The sequence below is a fragment of the Copidosoma floridanum genome, unplaced genomic scaffold (genome assembly GCF_036245765.1).
Source record: "Copidosoma floridanum isolate Cflo_tuat_1 unplaced genomic scaffold, Cflo_Japanese_pri ptg000021l, whole genome shotgun sequence".
NCBI classification, from domain to species: Eukaryota; Metazoa; Arthropoda; class Insecta; order Hymenoptera; family Encyrtidae; genus Copidosoma; species Copidosoma floridanum.
Genome location: NW_028321898.1, coordinates 29820590 through 29839661, shown reverse-complemented (window position 1 = coordinate 29839661; position 19072 = coordinate 29820590). Strand labels below are relative to the sequence as shown.

The window sequence follows — 19072 nt, the reverse complement described above, 5'->3', positions numbered from 1 at the left end:
ATTTCTTTATTGAACGTAAGTACATAATTTGTCTATCAAAATAATACATCAGACTAGAACCATTGAAATTTTGCCACACACCTACCTTATCTTCTACATTTATCGTTCAACTACATAACTTGAAAACCTTCTATGAGGACTACTAATTCTATATTTAATGTGAAATGTTACTCTGTACTTTTTGTGGAGTGATTGGAAATAACAGATTAAAAATGATACCTCAGATAACAAGGCATGACAAAAAATGTTGAAAGTTAGTCTTATTAAAAACCGATCAACATGTTCCACGTGGCTAGCATCTTTAAATTTAATTCTAGTACAGGCAAAGCTAATCTTGTCAACTGCTTTTCAAATTTTCATTAATGAAATATTTCAATTTTGAACTTATTATTTATTTAGTTTCAGTCTAAGTTTCTCATTATCTTACGAGTGCCAAAAACGTGATCGAAATCGATCCTAATTAAGTCGTGGGGCTTTCTTATTAAGTCAGGAACTCGTGCACTTTAAAGTTTTTTTTTCTTATTAATCGATTTTCGATAATAGAGAAAAAGTTATAATAGCTTTGAAGCTTTCTAAAGATAAAGCAACATTCCATTTTCTAGTCATCATTCCTTAGTTAAACCTCGAGACAGAACCTCCATCTATATCAATCCATACACGACTCTAGGCACTGTAGATATTGTCTGTTATGATTATGTGTAAAAGTAATTTGTAAAAAATCAGTGTTTTAATTGGTTTTTTAAAGGCTTATCTTCATTTTCAAAATTCTAGATATTACATATTACAGATATTTGTTGAAAATTATAAATTATAACATATCACAATTTCAGAAAATCTTACTGGAAATTAAAACTACGATATTCAGTGTAAAATATTCGAGAATATTTAAAGATATTTTTATGCTTTATTAACGAGTAACGGTAACAAATAAACAACCATAAAAACGTCCATAAACAGCACTGTCTTTAAAAAAATGTGATTCCCTAATAAGTAAGGGCCCAAAAAATGACGATGCAACAAAAAATAAGTATAAAAAAACGGTAACAAAAAAGTCAAATAGTTAGAAAATAAAAATTCTAAATGTCATAACAGTTACAGAAATGTAATGAAAAATTTAATATTTTAACTCTAAATACGTTTCGACATTTTATATTAAACATCTCGACCAGATACTATTTAAATACTTTCATTTTACTTTTTATGTATCCCAATAAATGAAAAAAAAAAATTTTTTTTTAAGTTAAGAAAACCGATAATACACATTCAGTCTAATTTTTCTAATGCATGCCTATCATTACATGGATATCGGGAGGGAGATAGCTCAGATAATTATGAAGCGCATATTATTACAATATCTTCTATCGTCAACTATCATCAAAAGGATTATCTATATACTAGAGAATCAACTTTTGCGATTGAACAAGTCAAAAATCTTTTGCCTTTAGTATGACTCTAAAACAAATTACCTATAGAATGGGACATAATTAATCATACGGCTGTTACAGTTTTCTGGAAAATAAATTTTTTATGTATTTTTTAAATTTTCATAGCAAATTTCATGTAAAAGGTTATTACTATTGCGAACAATAGATGTACTTCACAAAGTAAGTGCATAACTTCTAGGTAAGTACGCTGAAGTATAAATCAAAGTAAGTATACTTCACAAACTCGATGAACTTATATAATTTTTTCAACTGGATTACAAATTGTCATTAGCTTCTTTTCAAAATACCTCTAATTGTTGTTCATCTATAATAACCGCTTGCACTAAAACCACTACTTTAAATTTATCGCCAGTCGATTATTATAAAAGTCGTTTTGGAAGGCTGTTGGATGCAAGTCACTAGTATAGCCTATCCGCTGCGGTGCCACTAATATGGAGAACTTCTGTTTGTTACTTTGCTTCTTTTTTCTATTTGCCGTTGCATCTACTGAAAAAGCATTTGTGAGAAATCAAGAGGAACTTAATTACTACGTAAGTACTTGTTTATCAAAGTTATTTTTTATATTTATACCGAATACATATTATTGTAAAATGATCTACAACAAAATAATTGCTGTTTAGGCTCATATCATTTATAAAGATGAATTCAAATGCTCAGGAGTTTTGGTTTCAACCAAATATGTTCTTACTGCTGTCAGATGTATGTGTCTGTAAGTAAATTCCATGTTATATAGTCCATGTTCAAATTACAGACAATTTTAGATTCATAATTGAAGTAAGATACTCAACATTTCTTTTCTTTAAGGAACAATCGAGGGAACAATACTTCCGAAAACTATAAAGACTACAGGGTTTGCCTTGGATCGTCGGAAAAAAATAGCGGTCCACGTTTCCCAGTAAAGAATGTCATTCCCTACCGTAAAAATCCAGAATTTTATTATACCCATAACATTGCTTTGGTAGAGGTACAGAAATATAAAATAAGAAAAAATCTATTTTAATTTATATCATTTTTACTTATTGAATATTTTTAAAGTTGGACAAGCTACAAACGTATCCACAATTTAAACCGACGCCAATTCAATTAGCAACAACAAAACCCGTTAAATCACTAGATGATGAACGTACCATACGTTTTTTTGGATTCAACATGTTTCACGTAAGTGGATTAATTATGTCACAAACGAAAGTATACTATATAATATATAATATTGATTTTAGCCGGACAACAACATGAAACATCCCGAATTGATATCAGATGAGATGCCAATCACAAATTTTTTGCTGTGCAAAAGATTTTTTGGTGATTGCGTACCATGGGATAATGTCTGCATGGCAGAGAACGAATATTTTTCACGCCCCGAAGAAGGTGCTCCAGCTATTGTTGATGGAAAGTTGTATGCTATAAGGACGCATGATGATCCTACCCGGAAATGCAAGTCTGTCTACATTCTGGTGCCCTACTTAAGAATTTCTATTTATAGGAACTGGATTAGGGAAATTGCAGAAGTATAAGAACTACTATGTATATTGACAGTTTAATTTTATATCTATAAGAGCCTGAATAAATAGATGAAAAATGCACTCACATTGCAGTTTTTAACAAGCCTCATCATGGTGGGCAAATCATGTTCAGAAATATAAGTATATGTACATTTGTACGAGCATAACTCTTTCTGATGCACATCATGGCTCTTCTTCCTCTCATCTAGATTTTTTTATTTGAAATTTTCTAAAATTTGACCAAAATTCATCAATAATTTCACTCTAATTAATTACCATTTCTCTTCTTGTTTAAGAACTTCTATTACAGCCTGAAGCAAATTCACGTAATTATCGAATATACCAATAACTACTTATTTATTACTTCTGTATCGACGCCTCAGTTCTTTTAATTAAAATTATCTTAAAACGGATTTCGGATTGACGTCAATTTCCGAACATTTTTTTTTAGCGGGCGTTATTAGTTTAGCTGTACTTATCTTAGAGGCTAACGAGCAATGCTATTTCTTCCAAAAATTTGATAAGCTTAAATAAATTTCTCAAGTGATGAAATATGCTAGGTCAAAATGAGTCTTAGATGGTTTTCCGTTAATGGTGAGTCGCATGTACTCCCTCCACTGTATCAAAATTATCACCAGCAATTAATGATTCTCATACAAAATGCTTTCATTGTAGTATATTGAGTACATTCTACTAGACGTCTTGCTTCTAACATGAAGTTATTTACTTTGTTATTGTGCTTCTTTTTGCTGTTAACGTTTGCACTTACAACAAAAGTGATTATTGGCAATGTACTAGACGTTGTATATTATGTAAGTACCTTATTTTAAAAATCATTTTTGATACACACATTCAACATCTATTTTTTCGACATGAAAAAAGTAACCTCAGTCAATTTATTGATAATTTAGGCCCAAGTCATTTATAGAAATGAATTCAAATGCTCAGGAGTTTTAGTTTCAAAAAAACATGTTCTCACCGCTGCCAGTTGTATTGATACGTGGGTTAATCTTATTTCATACCAAAAATATTAAAATTTAGATTAACAACTGAAATCAGATACATAACATTCTTGTACTTTTAGGAACACTATTTCTAAAAACTATGAAGACTATAAGATTTGCCTAGCAATGGTCGAAAAAAATGACGGTCCTCGTTTTACGATCAAAAATTATATTCCTTACCAAAAATATCCCTCATTGGATTATATACATGATATTGCAATAATAGAGGTAAAAAATAACGATTAACGAAAAAGAAAAGTTATATTATGCACTTACATTAACCGAGTATTTGTTAAAGCTAGATGGATTCCAAAGATATCCACAATTTGAACCATCACCGATTCAATTTGCAACAAAATTACCAAAATATTCAGATAACAATATATTCAGAAAACAAAATATATCAACAAAATATTCAGAAAAAGATGAAACAACTATAGAAATATTTGGTTTCGAAATATTTCATGTAACTAAGATTTGTATTATCACATTTAAAAAATTACATTCTGTTTCAATCATCAACTTTTAAAAATTGCAAAAAATACAATTTTCAGTCCGACAACAATCAGAAACACCCTCAATTGATCTCAGAGAAGATTCCTCAAAAAAAATTTTTTGAATGTACAATATTAAGAGATAGTTGCATACCTTTGAATAATTTTTGCTTCATTGCAAATGATAATCGTTCAAATCCAGAAAAAGGCGCTCCCGCTCTAATTGATAAAAAATTATTCGGGATAAGAACGCATTATCATCGCACCAACGTTTGCAAATCTAACGATGTGGTGGTCACTTATGTTAATGTTTTTCAATACAGGAACTGGATAATCGAAAACACTGGAATTTCAAAGTAATTATGCATTATTAATTTTTAAAATGTTGAAAGCAAAACGGGCTTAATAATGTTTAGATAGTTTACCGTACAGGCTCACCTCGATGAGTATTTATCAATACGGAAAAATATACATATTTATTGCATTCAAAGTAGTGATACAGCACGAAAAATTTTTACCTCCAGAAAAAAAAAATTTATCTTGCACAACTGACGTTAACATAAGGCAATCGATCTGTTGTGTTTATATTTTATCAAAGATTAAGTACAATAAATTTCTCTATAGCTAAGTATTGAAGGGGGCTAAGAAATAACAACCTAAGTAATGATTATTCTTCTAGTTTATGGAATTATTGCAGATGTTTTCTGTCATTTTAAAATTATAGTCAAATTCTAACGGTGAATATGGTAGTATCTATCTCCACATAGCAAATTGTACCAATAGCTGGACAGTAAAAAATTAAGTTATTCTAGAAGCTGCATCAAAGTATGCTATGAGCAGAATTTTGTAGTGTACATTGTATTATCAGACAACCTGAAGTTAATCGGTTTTAGAAAAAAAAAAAAAAATGATTGATACAATATCGTTTTTCTTCATAGTCACTCGAGTTTTTATATGATGCGTTCATCTTTTGGTCATTATTATATGTGACTATTTTAGAAGATGAACGCAATGAATATAAATTTGATAGTTAAAAATTAAAATACAAAAAATGGTATTTATACACAATTTTGATTCTCCTTCAGATTCGATCTATACTTTTACTTTATTTAAAAGTGTAATAGTTTTTTTAATATTACGGCCCTAACATGTAGTGCACCTTTTTTATCAGATAGATTAGCGTGAAAATGTTGAAATAGAATGTTCTACACTTTTTTTATATTGCCTTAGTGTTATTATTTCGATATAAATTCGTAAGACTCGATTAAACTAGTTAGTTGGTAACTAATTAATATAAATTTTTATAAATAATACAATAAATATCACAATTGTAAATCTTGTAAGCGTGTAGATATTCGAATAATATGCTGAAATTTACAGTGTAGAGATTGTAGGCATCTTTATTGCTGCAGATAATGCCGACACTATGGATAAGCTTATACTTTTTTATCAAGTCATTTTGCAGATTCCGGAATAATTTTTTTATTTCACTTAAATTTCGAATTAATAGTTATCTCAGACTCGGTTTAGAATCAAACAAAAATTATCAAAAAAACAACAAATTATTAAATGTACATGTATCTCAGAAGCCCAAAAAAATACGTCAAGTAAATGAAACACTCTTGATTTAAAAAAAATTCTATAAGAGCTATTTCACTTGAAATTTGTTACTGGTACTTGCAGTTAATTCTAACGTGGATTATAGTAATTTTTCTGCAAAATCTTATTGAATTTATTTCGAGTTCCTTGGGTAGTAGTTGAAGAAGATAAGAAAACGTCAAATAAAAGGTGCAGTCGAAATAAAACTGAAAATATGACTTTGGTCGATTTTGCAACCAATTACCTCTTTTCTCATTAACACCGTAATACTTACTGATAGCATACCGAGTGAACCTATATATAAAATTATACCCAATCCTAATACAAACAAGGTTGGGGTAAACAGATCATGAATGTACGGGGTGCTCATGCGAATTATTAGATTGGTACACAGGATTGATGTAAAAGTTGATAAAAATTAAGGATAGTGTAAATTTAATTTCAGGTCAAATTTTCCAGCTTTATCGTCAAATGGATTTATATCAGTAGTCGAAAAAGCTTTATTTTCAGTAAGTTACCAAGAATCTTTGGATATATTCAGCATGAGTTTTGCTATATTATTGACTATTAAATATATTACTCAAATGGAGGTTAACTAAAAATGGAGTAATTATTTTTTAGGCTCAGCTTTTGATCAATGGAGAATTCATTTGTATGGCAACACTTGTATCACATAACTTTGTTCTGACGACAAGTTCATGTACTTGGTAGGCAGACTTTTTGAATTAAATTACACTTTTGTTAAATTTAATAAAACATGTAATGCAAAAATATTTTAAGGCAACCTAAAGAAAATTATCAAGTTCTTGTGGGCTCAGTAACAAAAGAAATCGGTGAAGATTTGTATTTTATCAATGAAATATTAACAAGCCCCTCTGCCTACATCGCTCTGATAAAGGTATAATTAATTGTAATTATCGTATACTACACAATTAATTATAGATTTAACAACAATGATACTAACTTTTTTCATTTTTGTTACACACAGCTTTCATCTCCTGTAAAATCTAAATTTGTTCCAGTCTTTTTTACTGATTTAAAACAATATTCCCCATTAGGTTATTTTGAAATCATAGGATTTCCAGCAAAGGTAAACAATACGTTAAAATCTACATCAATAATTTGATTTACAGGTTTTTTGTTACTGACAAAAATCTCATTCAAAATTTATATACCTTTAAAACCTTGTTAGAACGATATTCCCTATCTAAGCGGTACTTACAATTTGTTGTCTGATAAAAACGCTGGCATAATCGACTATGAAGATTGCGTTAAGCATAATGTTCATAAATGGCACTTCACTAAAACTATAATATGTGTTTACACGTCTAATCGTTATCGTCCCATGGATCAAGGAAGCTCTCTTTTCTTGAATAATAGACTTTTTGCCATCCAACTCACCAATAATAACATTGAACCATTTAATTTCTTTGTACGTGTGCAACCACTTATGGAATGGATAGGTACAGTATTATTTTTTATCATGAAAAATTAAAAATTTCAATCTTATTTACGTTTAAAATAAAAATCTATTTAAATTTTTTTTAGATCAAACTTTAAAAATGTATTCGTCAGATTGTTTTGGAAAATGGCATTTTGATTAAAGTAAATTTCAACAGATGAACCAGTTACATTATTGTTAAGTCATTAAACTAATACAATTTTTTTAGAGTGAATTTTTGTACGTAATTCATCTCAACCATAAGAATTATGAACTGAAAATGTTCCAATTTCAATAAAGAATTTTTTGCTGCGCTAAAAAATCAGTTTTTTGTTTATTCAAACGTCATTTCATCTGTGTTGACAACAAAATTTTTCGACAGAACAGTTCAAAAGGCTTGTTAATTGTTTCGAAGTACTCAATTTTGACATAATTATTTTTCTTATTACTACACATAAAATAATGACTGACCATTGATTAGAAACACACTTTTCGAAATTGTAGCAATGACATGCAAGAAAAGTACTACTAACAATTTGTCGGTAATTCATTATCATGATAAATGTCAAAGTACGATTTCAATATGTAAAACAGAGAAATAGTAAATTTTGCAACCAGGACAGATATCAATGGTAGTAGTATATTATCAATATTATCGAAGTAGAAATAAGTTGCCTGAGTAAGGGAAATATTAATATTTATTGTAGTTGTTATTTTTATTAATTACCGGTGAAAGTAACCTCGGCATTCCCCGCATTTTACTAAATTTAACTATGGCCATTAACTGAGACGCGATACAAATGAGGTCGTACCCGCCAATACGCTTGTACTTGGCCAGTTACTTACATCTATTGTTTAAACATTAAACAATGAAATCGTTTTTTTTTTTTTTTTTTTTTTTTTTTTTTTTTTTTTTTTTTTCAAAGAATCATAGATAATTTATCACAGCAATAGTCAGGTCGGAATGGACAGTAATTTTTATAAATTGTGTGATTGTGTTAACGACCAATGACTGGGATGGACTGAGATGCAGACAGTTACCTGCTAACTTAAAAAAAAAAAAAAAAAAAAAAATCTCAACTACTAGAGATTAGAGCCGATTTTAGAGAGAAATGCTTTGCTCCACGAATTTTTGTTTCTGGATTACGAGCTTTATCAGCCAAAGAGAGAGACCCAAAAAAAAAGGACCGTGGCCGAGACTAAATTTTCCCACTGTCTCATCCCTTTCCCCCTTTTCCTACCACACGTCCCGCTGATTTACGGCACTTTAAGCTCAGGAATTCGCGGCTTACATTCGCTCTCTACTTACTCCGCGCTGTTCGACCTACTTGTGCGCCTAGGCGCGTATACTCGCGTGCTCGAATTCAAAGCGCACTCCTGCTCTCTCTCTCTCTCTCTCTCTCACTTTTCGCGCCAAAGGCTCGGGAATTCTTAAGCACCTGATCCAGCTCTTCCTTGGAAAAAAGCACCTGCACATTTTCCAGCGTTTACGGCATCCTATTCTTTTTCTTCATGTTCTTGGTGGAGCACGTGTTCCTATATGTGCGCGCTCACGCGTGCATTACGTTGACGCACTATAGGTGGGTAAAAATCAGACCTCACGTTCGTACGATGCCAGCAGCAGCTCATCCCTGTCATTCTGTGTGGATTTATAAGAAATCCCACCGAAAATCTGCACCGCAGCTGGTGGCTCTTTATTTTCGCTTTTGCGGATAGCCAAAATTTCGTGCTGATGCTTAAACTTTTTCGAACTTCTACTGGATGTCCTCGAATATTTTTCTGGGTATATGTATGTAAAAGTATCGACCACGAAAATAATTCTCAACCAGATGGTACAGGATCATTACCACTTTGTTTGTACATGAAGATTTGAAAAGATACCGATTGAATTATTCATGTACGTACGTGCATCTTCTCAATTTAATAAATTTTATTCATTACTTGACAAATAGCATAAAATTAGTAAGACATTCCACTAGTGATGATCAACGCAATAAACCTAACGTTTTTTAATTTTCATTAAAATAAATATCTTGTACTTTTACTACCTGCATATCGAAGTTAACGAGTGTCTTGTACTTATTTTTTGTAGCTGCGATGAGCTCACATTTGAGGATACGACAAATCGCGACAAATTGTCTGTTGTCTTCAGAAATTATAGACTGCTCATTTTATCCCTATCAGTAATATCACTAGGTTCAATTTTTTTTGTCGTACTTGATTACGTTGGTTTTTTCAACCATTTTTATTATAAAAGTAAATAATGTATTTGTACACAAAAATTTCATCTACTTTACCGTGATGTTTTTTTCGCGGTAACTTAAAAAAAAAAAGGTTTAACAGAAAACTGCCCACTTTGGTATACAGGGGAAGCATCGTAGCACCTACAAGTATGCGAGCGTTAAAGTGAGAACGAGCATTTGGTATAAGCTTGGTAATAAGACGAGGCCCGGCTTTTTCGTTCTTGTGGCATGCAAATTAGCAGCAGCGGCCAAAGGAACGCGAGCACTGTACGACGCGAAGGAAGAATATATAAGGAGAAGAAAAAGTCCGTGGGTGCTGGTGAAAAATGTCGACTACGACCGGGATATCGGAGCGCGCTCCTCTCGCCTTGTCTTTCCTTTTTTTTCTCTCAGCCCCGATTCCAACGTAATACGAAACGTAATTTGCTGGAACTAATATATTGGATATGCTAATGCGGCCTCTGGGACAATGCCAGGGTTAAGCGCTTTTTCACCCCACCCTCCCGGCTTGTCGTCTCGTGCCTGTAAGTCTCGTGCTCTTTTGCCCCTCATCCCCCATCCCCCCGACTAACACGTGTATTTTAACAAACACAGGGGCTCGCGTGCAAATCACACCCAAAAAATATCGCCCGTTTTGAATTAAAACTTTTACGATCGTACGATTATTTATTTATTTTTTCCCCCCTTCTTTCTCATTTGGATTGTTATGTAAAGTAACTGGGATAGCATCTAAAGAACCTGTCGGTCCTGCGTTCCAAGCAATCTACACTAAATCACCATTTTTTAAGATAAAGAAGGACAAAAAGAAACGCGTGGTAAATAAAATGTACATCTTTTCGGGAAACTAACCGAGTCTTTCATACACATATCGCCTAAACAGTAAACCTCCATTGAGTTGGCAAAAAAAATCGGCTTACCAATGATGAAAAAAAAAGAAAAAAAAAATTGGTCCATATTTGTCGCGCTCTGCGTTCCTGGCAGTCGATTTACAGCCATCCTTAGCCCAGCCGTTATCTCCTTTGTCTTGTTCACTTCTACACTTCTGACAAATTTTCCAGCCGGCTTTAACGCTTCTTGCGACTACTGGCAGCTTTTTCCCATCGGCGGGGGAAGCAACTTGCAGGGCATTAATAAAAAGCTCGGGTCTGAGACTGTTTTAAGAAGAGTCGAGGTAAGACTCCGGAGTGTCTTTTCCTTTGCTAATCTTTTTCTCCCGGACAAGGCATTGTCTCGTTTGTCCGGTCTCTGCTCGCTTTGTCAAAGGATTTGGCATACTTTTTTTTTCCACACTCATTAGGAACTCGGAGTTTTCATCACTGCTGCATCTTTTTGGCGTTTCTCTTTTTCTTCATTATTCTTCCAAATTTTTTTTTCGTCGGTGCTTAAATAGTGTTCCTTTGAAACTTGGTAAGAAAATTTTCACTGTTTGAGTGGCGGCGGTACCATTGTTTCAGGGTAATCACATGAAAGTGTTTCTAAAGAGTAGTTTTTTACCATCAACCAACAAGTATTGGGAAATAATTTTGTCTGATAATTAAACTGATGAAATTTCCTCAAACGAGAATTTGCTTTATAAGGTATTTGAAGCATTGATTGCAGGGGATTATTTTAAATGAGCAAATTACGAAAAATTAGTTGGTCGTTATGAAATGTCGTGTCAAAGAATAGGCAATAAGGATGCTTTGTTAAATTTAATTTTTGCAATTAAGAGCCAGATATTTGAAATGACAATTCATCAAAGCATCAAAGTCTTTTAAAGGCCCATATTCATCAGATATTACCACGAGACAAATTAATATATTTATGAATTGTGTCAATTGTATTTACGTCTTTGATATAGTGATTTAAATGCCTCGCAATTTCGACTACGTGTTTTTTGCTTAAAAAAAAAAAACTGTTGCAAAAATTCAACACATCCAACAGAACTGTAAAACAAAAAAACAAAAAAAAACAAAAAAAATTGGAATCGAAAAGTAGGATCAGGTGACCTTTTTGAATTTATTTTAAGAGCCAAGCACTTGGCTGCGACAGCACGAAATTAAATTTGTCCAATTGAATGCGTTAATATTCGTAGCAGCTCGAATCGCAATCTTTCCATAAAATGGCTTTCTCCCACACTAGCACCCATGTGATCTTTCTTGTCCTCACTTATGGCGCAAGTAAGCACTACGGGAGGAGAGAACGAGACAGATTCGAAGCTCGGGTGATAAACTAATAAGGCGCGAGGGAGTGCCCGTGGCCGCCAAGTGGATTATAAATCGGGAGTACAGCATAGAAGCTCTCTCTCTCTTCATCGGGCACTCGGACGCATGGAAACAGAGCTTACAACTGTTGGAGGGCGCCTTTGCACATTGAAAACGCCAAGAGAGTAGTGTATACTATACATCATCAGCACAAGCCGAGACCCGCGTCGCATTCCTCCAACTACGTTTACGTCGTGTGGGTACACAGAGGGGCTGCCGGAATGTCGCAAGGGCGCCGCGGTGCTTTATGCGACTCTCGGCCTTAACGAGCTAATTAATCGACCGGCGAGATTAATGATCAAAGTGGCGATTTGTCACGCGGAATCGCGCTGATTTCGTGCGAGGGGCTGGCGGCTTTTCCCCATCCTCCTTCTTGGGTCCGTGTTCGCGTGCTGGTTCGCTCGTGTGACTTGACGAATGTGATCACTTGCTCGCGAGGCTGGGTCGGTTTCTGTATACGTGCGCGTATGTATAGCGTTCGCGAGCGAGAGTCTGGCGTGGGCGTTTCTTAAAATTCGTTTGAGTTGCTTAACAACAAGGTGCTGCGGGAATTGTGCTTTTACCTTGTGGTTAATGTACAGCAAAGGACTGAAATCATTATTGTTGGTGGATGGAGTTTTAATTTGAAGACGACCGAAAGGAGCCGGTTGGTCGTTGGTTAGTAAACTACACGAGGGGCTGAGAATTTGCTTCCAGGTGCGAGTTTGGTTTTTTTTTCCAAATTTTTTTCACTTGATAACTCGTACAGGACTCAGACATTTGTGAAGTTAATGTTAAAGCGTATGCCAACGAATAGATATTCACAAACTCTTGTTCAGCCAACCCATCGACATGAGTTGTTTCACGGTACTAGGGAGACTTTTCCGTCAATCAAAATGTATAATTATATTGAATAAAGAAATTTTACACTAATTATTCATTGGGTTACGTAATTAAAAGCTCCATTGTTACAGGGTCATGGGGTTAAAGAGCTTAGGTCATAGGGTGATTGTCGATCAACTTCAACTCTCATGAACCCTCTCGTGTGCGCAAACACGTAATGGACTTGTGGTGAAGGTAAATTAACACGAAAATAAACGAAAAATCAAACCAGAAACGTCAAAATTTCATGGCACGAAACCATGTCCATTGACTAGGGTTAGCAGCAGTTCTAGACTCGGCAATTACCGAGCTATATTACCGGAGGAGAAGGAGGGAGAGAAAAATTTTCCAATCAAGAGCCCCGCGCACTTCGCTTTGACATCAATCAGCGGATTTTTCCGGGCGCACCGGCACCCGGCGCGAAAAACCATTTCCTGGAAGCGATGCACGAGTGCCCGCAAGTGAAATACCATTTTGCTCTCTCTCTCTCTCTCTCTCTCTCTATCTCTCTCTGTCTACGTACCCGAACGAGATTTCTCATCGCTGATTGCACGCCGCTGATGCCGAAAAATCTGAACGAAAGTCAAAGCGCCCCGATCGTTTCAACCAATATACCGAGTCAGCATGAAATTAGTTTTCCTTTTTTGTATTTCGGATAACCGAGGTCGAACAGAACCATTTGAGTATCGGCTACGGACGCTTAATCCTGACGCACGGTAATATTTACCCGGAAGTGGGGCGTTTTTTTTTTTCGAACTCGTCGATTAATCGTTGATAATATGGCCATGCATCAAGCTCACAACGTCCAACGGGACGTGCGATTTGTTTATGCAAAAGTTCGGCACTTGTGCAAGGAATACGCGTTGCCCGAGTCGTTTTGACAACTCGGTTTTAAAATAATGGCCGAGATCCACGATTTTTATTCATTTTTTTTAAAGCCAAGGATCTATGAGACGAAGGGTTGAATTGCAGATCAGGGGCTGTACCCTCAGTAAGCGTCGTATTGAACATTATAGGTCAGATAAGTTATCGATGTATCACTTACTCGTGCAGAGCTTTTCAGGTAAAATCCGCGTGAGAAACAAAGAGCCCCCGTTATTGTCTTTCAACGTGGACATAAATGCAGCTTTAAATACACAAGGAGATCCAGAAAGCGGCCTCGATCACACGAGCGAGTGAGCAAACACAGTGTCACGTGGCTTTCAACCCTTGCGCAAACAGACTCGGGGCTTCTCTATCCCTCCCTCCCTTATTTCTACTTTTAAAATAATGTAGCTGGCGCGTGACTATGATCCCCAATTTTATTAGTCTCCTGTAGGTGCCACGTACCCATACCGGACTCTGTTACTTCTTGGGAATCATCATGATTTTTTTTCCCCCCTCCACCCATGGAAACGTTGATCCAGTCGAAGTAACAATCGCCATTAACTCGTATTGATCGATCACTAAGAGTTCGGACGTTGTTGGTTCAAACTGAAGTATAATCTTGATCTGCCATTAAAAAAGTGCTTCAATAGCCGATAATTGACGCGGCAATCAACGACAGGGTGGGCGTATCTGCGTCACTGGGGGGGGGGGAAGTATAGAACTATAACAACCTGATTCCTACAAACACCCGTGTGGGAGACGTATTGAACGTCACAGCTTGATCGGAGACATCTTCGAGGGATAAATATGGACTAATCGATCGAGCCACCACACAATTAAAAACAACAACCAGGTAAGCCGACAGCGTCGCAGGCAAACAATCCCATCAATTAAATCTCGTCGCGTTTCTTCTTCTTCCCGCTCGAGTACACACATATATATATATATATATATATATATATATATATATATATATATATATATATATATATATATATATATATATGTACACGCATGAGACGTGGAGTGCGCGTGGGTAAGTGCGTATATCACAAGAGTGGGCGCACGAGTACAGTATGTACGTACGCGTAAAATGCCGACCCCCCCCCCCCCCCGTGTAATTGATTCAAGCCGCGTGACACGCGCGAGTGCACTCCTTATCAGTGCGGCGCTCTCTCGGCGCGGGACAGCTTCTTCTTCTTCCTCTCGGGCCTCTCTTGTCTTTAAGCTCGCGTGACGTGACAGTGCAATTAACCCCACGCGCGTGGGCGTACATTATTAGAGCAGGGTGCTCTCTCGTTATTACACGAGTGCGCGCATCCCCTATCCCCCCTCACGTACCCAGGGAGGAGATGGCGCGTGTTATAATTGCTGGACGCGGATATGTTTATTGTCTTATTATCAAACTGTATTTCACGCATCTAAAATAAATAGCTTTAAAACTTTCTTACTCATATTTCTTCTAAATCAAGATAAGAGTGAGTGGGAATCCGAAGCCAAATGTTTGCCTAGATTATAAATGTTAAAATTTCTATTGTTGCGTTATATATTTTATCTTGTCTATCTCACTTTATTGTAATTCATACACTACGAAATTACATCACGGTTTACTTATGATATTCAAACTTCAATACCATTAGTTATTAGCTGAGTGCCGACCTTATTATTTAATTTATAAATAATTACTGCTACACTTTATTAGTGAATATACAATTGTGAACTAAATTCCTTCTCGTTTTTCAATAGATTGTTATCTCAATTGTATTTAATTTTCTAGCATAGTTGTAACTGATTATAATATTGCGTACTAATTAGTGATTATTTGATTTGATTTGATTTGATTAAATATTGTTGTTGTGTATTGTTACATTGTTATATTCCCACGAAGCCATACGTGGTTGTACCCCCTGGCTTAAATAAAGACTTATATACTATACTATACTATACTATTGTTCCAATGATTTTTCCTTCATTTGCGGCGAGATCTCTTGGTAATTTTGACGCGTGGCGGGAGAAGCTGCGTTGGAATGCGACACCTCTACGCTCGGCGCACTTTCACGACGAGCCTCTCGCGAGCCGTCATCATCCTCACTTACGGCAATTGCCTTCGTGGCTTCACCTCCACGTGCCCCTGCACGGCGTATACATACATACACCAATAACTTTTTTTTCATCTTTTTTTCTTCCACTCCATCTCTGCGGTGCCCTGTCCCTGCACGCTCGTGGCCCTTATACTTCTCCATCACAATTTTCGCTCGCTGAACAACCCTCCGCGCACGCAGATAGGTAACCAACTCTCTACTTGCCACTACAAATTATGGAGGCGCGCGTGAGGTCGCACACCGCAAGTCTGACGTTCCGGAGGGCTGGGCCTCCTCGACGTCGAGAATTCGTGAAAAATCATGGCACTGCACGGCGACGGCACTTAGAGCCGCGCCACTTGCTCGCGCGCGAGGAATTCCGACGGGGTTCCGGAGTGTTACGTGCGCGCCGTATGTTTTTTTTTTTTTTTTTTCTCTTGGGAATTTTTTCGGGAGCCATGGCGAGTAATATCTCGAAGCGATGACGGGGATATCTAATGCGAGTTGTTTGTACGAAGGGACGAGCGTTAACGGGAATGCGGACGTTACATCCGAAACATTACACCTGACAGGTGACGACTCCATCTCGCGTGTACGGACCGTGGCCCAAGAGGAATCCTTGGGAAAAGCTGGTAACGTATGCCGATAATTGCGAAACAACAAGTTGTTAACTGCTCACGGTGTTGAGATAATGCGCGGGTTCACGCGGAGCGTAGACGTATTTATGTAGATTCGACGCGAGCCGTGGTTGTTGGCGATACAGATGCGGGGGATACTTTTTTTCTTCTTTTTTTTGTTTTTTTTTTGTTTTTTGTAAGCAGTGCCTCTTGCGACCGATAAATTTTGTAAATTTACAACGGGCGATTCGGTTTTACAGCCCGGCATTGCTCGTCCCGTGATTTATGAATGAGAAATGTTATGTGCGCGCATTTTTTCCCGGAGAATCCGAGGTGTTGTGCCACCCCGTCGTACAAAGGAGCGTAATTTCGAGCCCAACCTTTCATCGGCAATGTGATTGAGTTCGACGTGTATGATTGAAATTTGATTCTGGGGGGTGAGAAATACAGATTGCGACCAACTTTTGATGAAACCCTTAGAAACAATTGGTAACTCACCATGAGAACAGTTTCACAAGTCCTCACACTCAAGGCATCAATCCTTTGTATATTTTGATGTCGTGGCTTCAATTAAGATATAACATAATTATTGCAGTTCATCAATAATTACGATCAAAGCTTTAAATTTGGTTTGAAAGAGTCACATTCAAAGCATTACGTATATGATTCAATTAGTAAACATTTTTGTATCGAGGTTGAATCAAACTCACCAAGGCCAGCACGGAAAAGGGGAGCATCCACTGTTATTAAATCAATCTGAATAGCCAAGGTAACTGCACCCGTCGAAGAACTTCAATCGCAATTCTTGAAAGAAATAAAAAGGTTTCCCACCATCTCGAAGCCACTGAGATGAGATATTTCGACAGGGAAAATGGCTGTATAATTTATTCGCCCAGTAATAATCTATTGATTTTTATTTTGTTTCCACTGTAAAAAGACCACCCGAGCATATCGCGGTGGGTGCGTCTCCGTGTCACTCCCAAGCAATTGGTGTGAGATGAAGATACCAAAAGTATTGTAATAAAAACTCGGAGCGCAAGTACCAAATTCCATCCACGTATAGTTCGTTTGGGACGCGCGAAGGGCAGTGCAGCATAAAGTATATATTTCGAAGCAATCGTCTTCAACCACGTCCGCAGGATTTATCAATCCAAATAAAACAGGTTTTCGGGTGATGCGGAGTATTAAATAGCACTGTATAACATGCGTGTAGCCATGGACAATCCCTTAAGGACTACTCTTGTATTTTTTTAATTAAAAAAGGCTTTTAACGCAAGTCCTTTTACCACCTCGCTATAAAATTTGCATCAGCTAAACCGTAATGATAAGAGCAAACATTTTGTCTGGCGTATAACCCATGCTCATTCGGTAACCGGTGGAAATACCTACTCTTTTTCTCTCATTTATGGAAGTGATCTTCAATAAATTCTTCAACTCTGTAAATACGTTATAAATATACCGATTGTCTAATTATATAGTACTTTTGTTATCTCAATGGCATTCATTTTTCACATCGAGCCAACTTCAACGTTGAAAAACCAAGCCATGATTCTCAGAAGTGCCATAGTTTCTTTTATTTTACATCTGCACTTATCGATCTAACATCCAGCCTGTGACCGTAAAGGATATCACAGTATGTCTCTAAGGTAGGAAATTTGGTTTACTCTGGGCTAAACAATTTTAAGACAGTGTACACCACAAATGTATTATTTAAATTATCCGTACACCAAAAAAATAAGCTAAGACTTAAGAGTCCTTCTATATAAAAGTTACTTTCAATTATCTCTCCGGTCGATTCACGTCGGACCCGGTAAAAAAATTAATTTAAATATAACGGAACCCACAACGGTCACACCATCAAAACGGAAGATAGCCTTCCACCCAAAAGTTTATTAATCGTCCACCAGCTGTGGACGGTATTCTGATAAAAGTAAAAGCATTTCACTGTATAAATATATATACGAAGCACGAATATGGGTATCATGAAAAAGAAAAAAAAATAAAACCCATCTCAAACGAAAACGAGGAAGCACGTGTTGCTCCGGCAATTTCACGTCGACATTGCTGCTTTACGAGCAATTTACAGGACTGTATTGTCAAAAAACCCGGCGTTCAACATCGCTCATTCGATTTCACGCGGTGCGATCTCATTGCCATTCCTCGGGGCTCTCACACGCACGCACAGTCGCCCTTCATTTCCTCTCTCTCTCTCTCTTGTACATCCTGTCCCGTGAAATCAAGCCGAGAGTATATACGGCTATTTATTTATTTTCATGTCCACCCCTCCCTCGCGCGCCCAGTTTCATTCACTCGATCCCAGCCAGTCTGATGTTCCCTTTTGCGGGTCGACGCTGCACTTTCGACGTACCCCTGGGAGGTCCCTCCGCAACTCCATCCTCCCCCTACTCCCGTGAACGAACGCACGTTCGGTTTATCATGACGCCAGATATCATTACGTGCGCACTCGCCCACTGTATATACCACAGCTGTTGGTAAAGATATGACTATACGGCGCAAGGGCACAGGATCCTTGGCAACTTGTACGAGTACACCATGTATTTTAAGCAGTGGTTTAAGGCACGTAGAGTATAATGCATTTGCTCCCGTTGAATCTAGTGTCCTTAAGTTTTGAATGTGAATGAAAATTTTTCAGGTATTTTGTGAAGATGCTTCTG

At 36.5% G+C, this 19072-nt stretch overlaps 1 protein-coding gene across 1 annotated transcript in view; it reads right to left on the bottom strand.

Moving 5' to 3' along the window:
- LOC106647824 (uncharacterized) overlaps positions 1 to 19072 on the bottom strand; it is a 263442-nt gene that overhangs the window by 97993 nt on the left and 146377 nt on the right. The gene's annotated exons all lie outside the window — the stretch shown is intronic.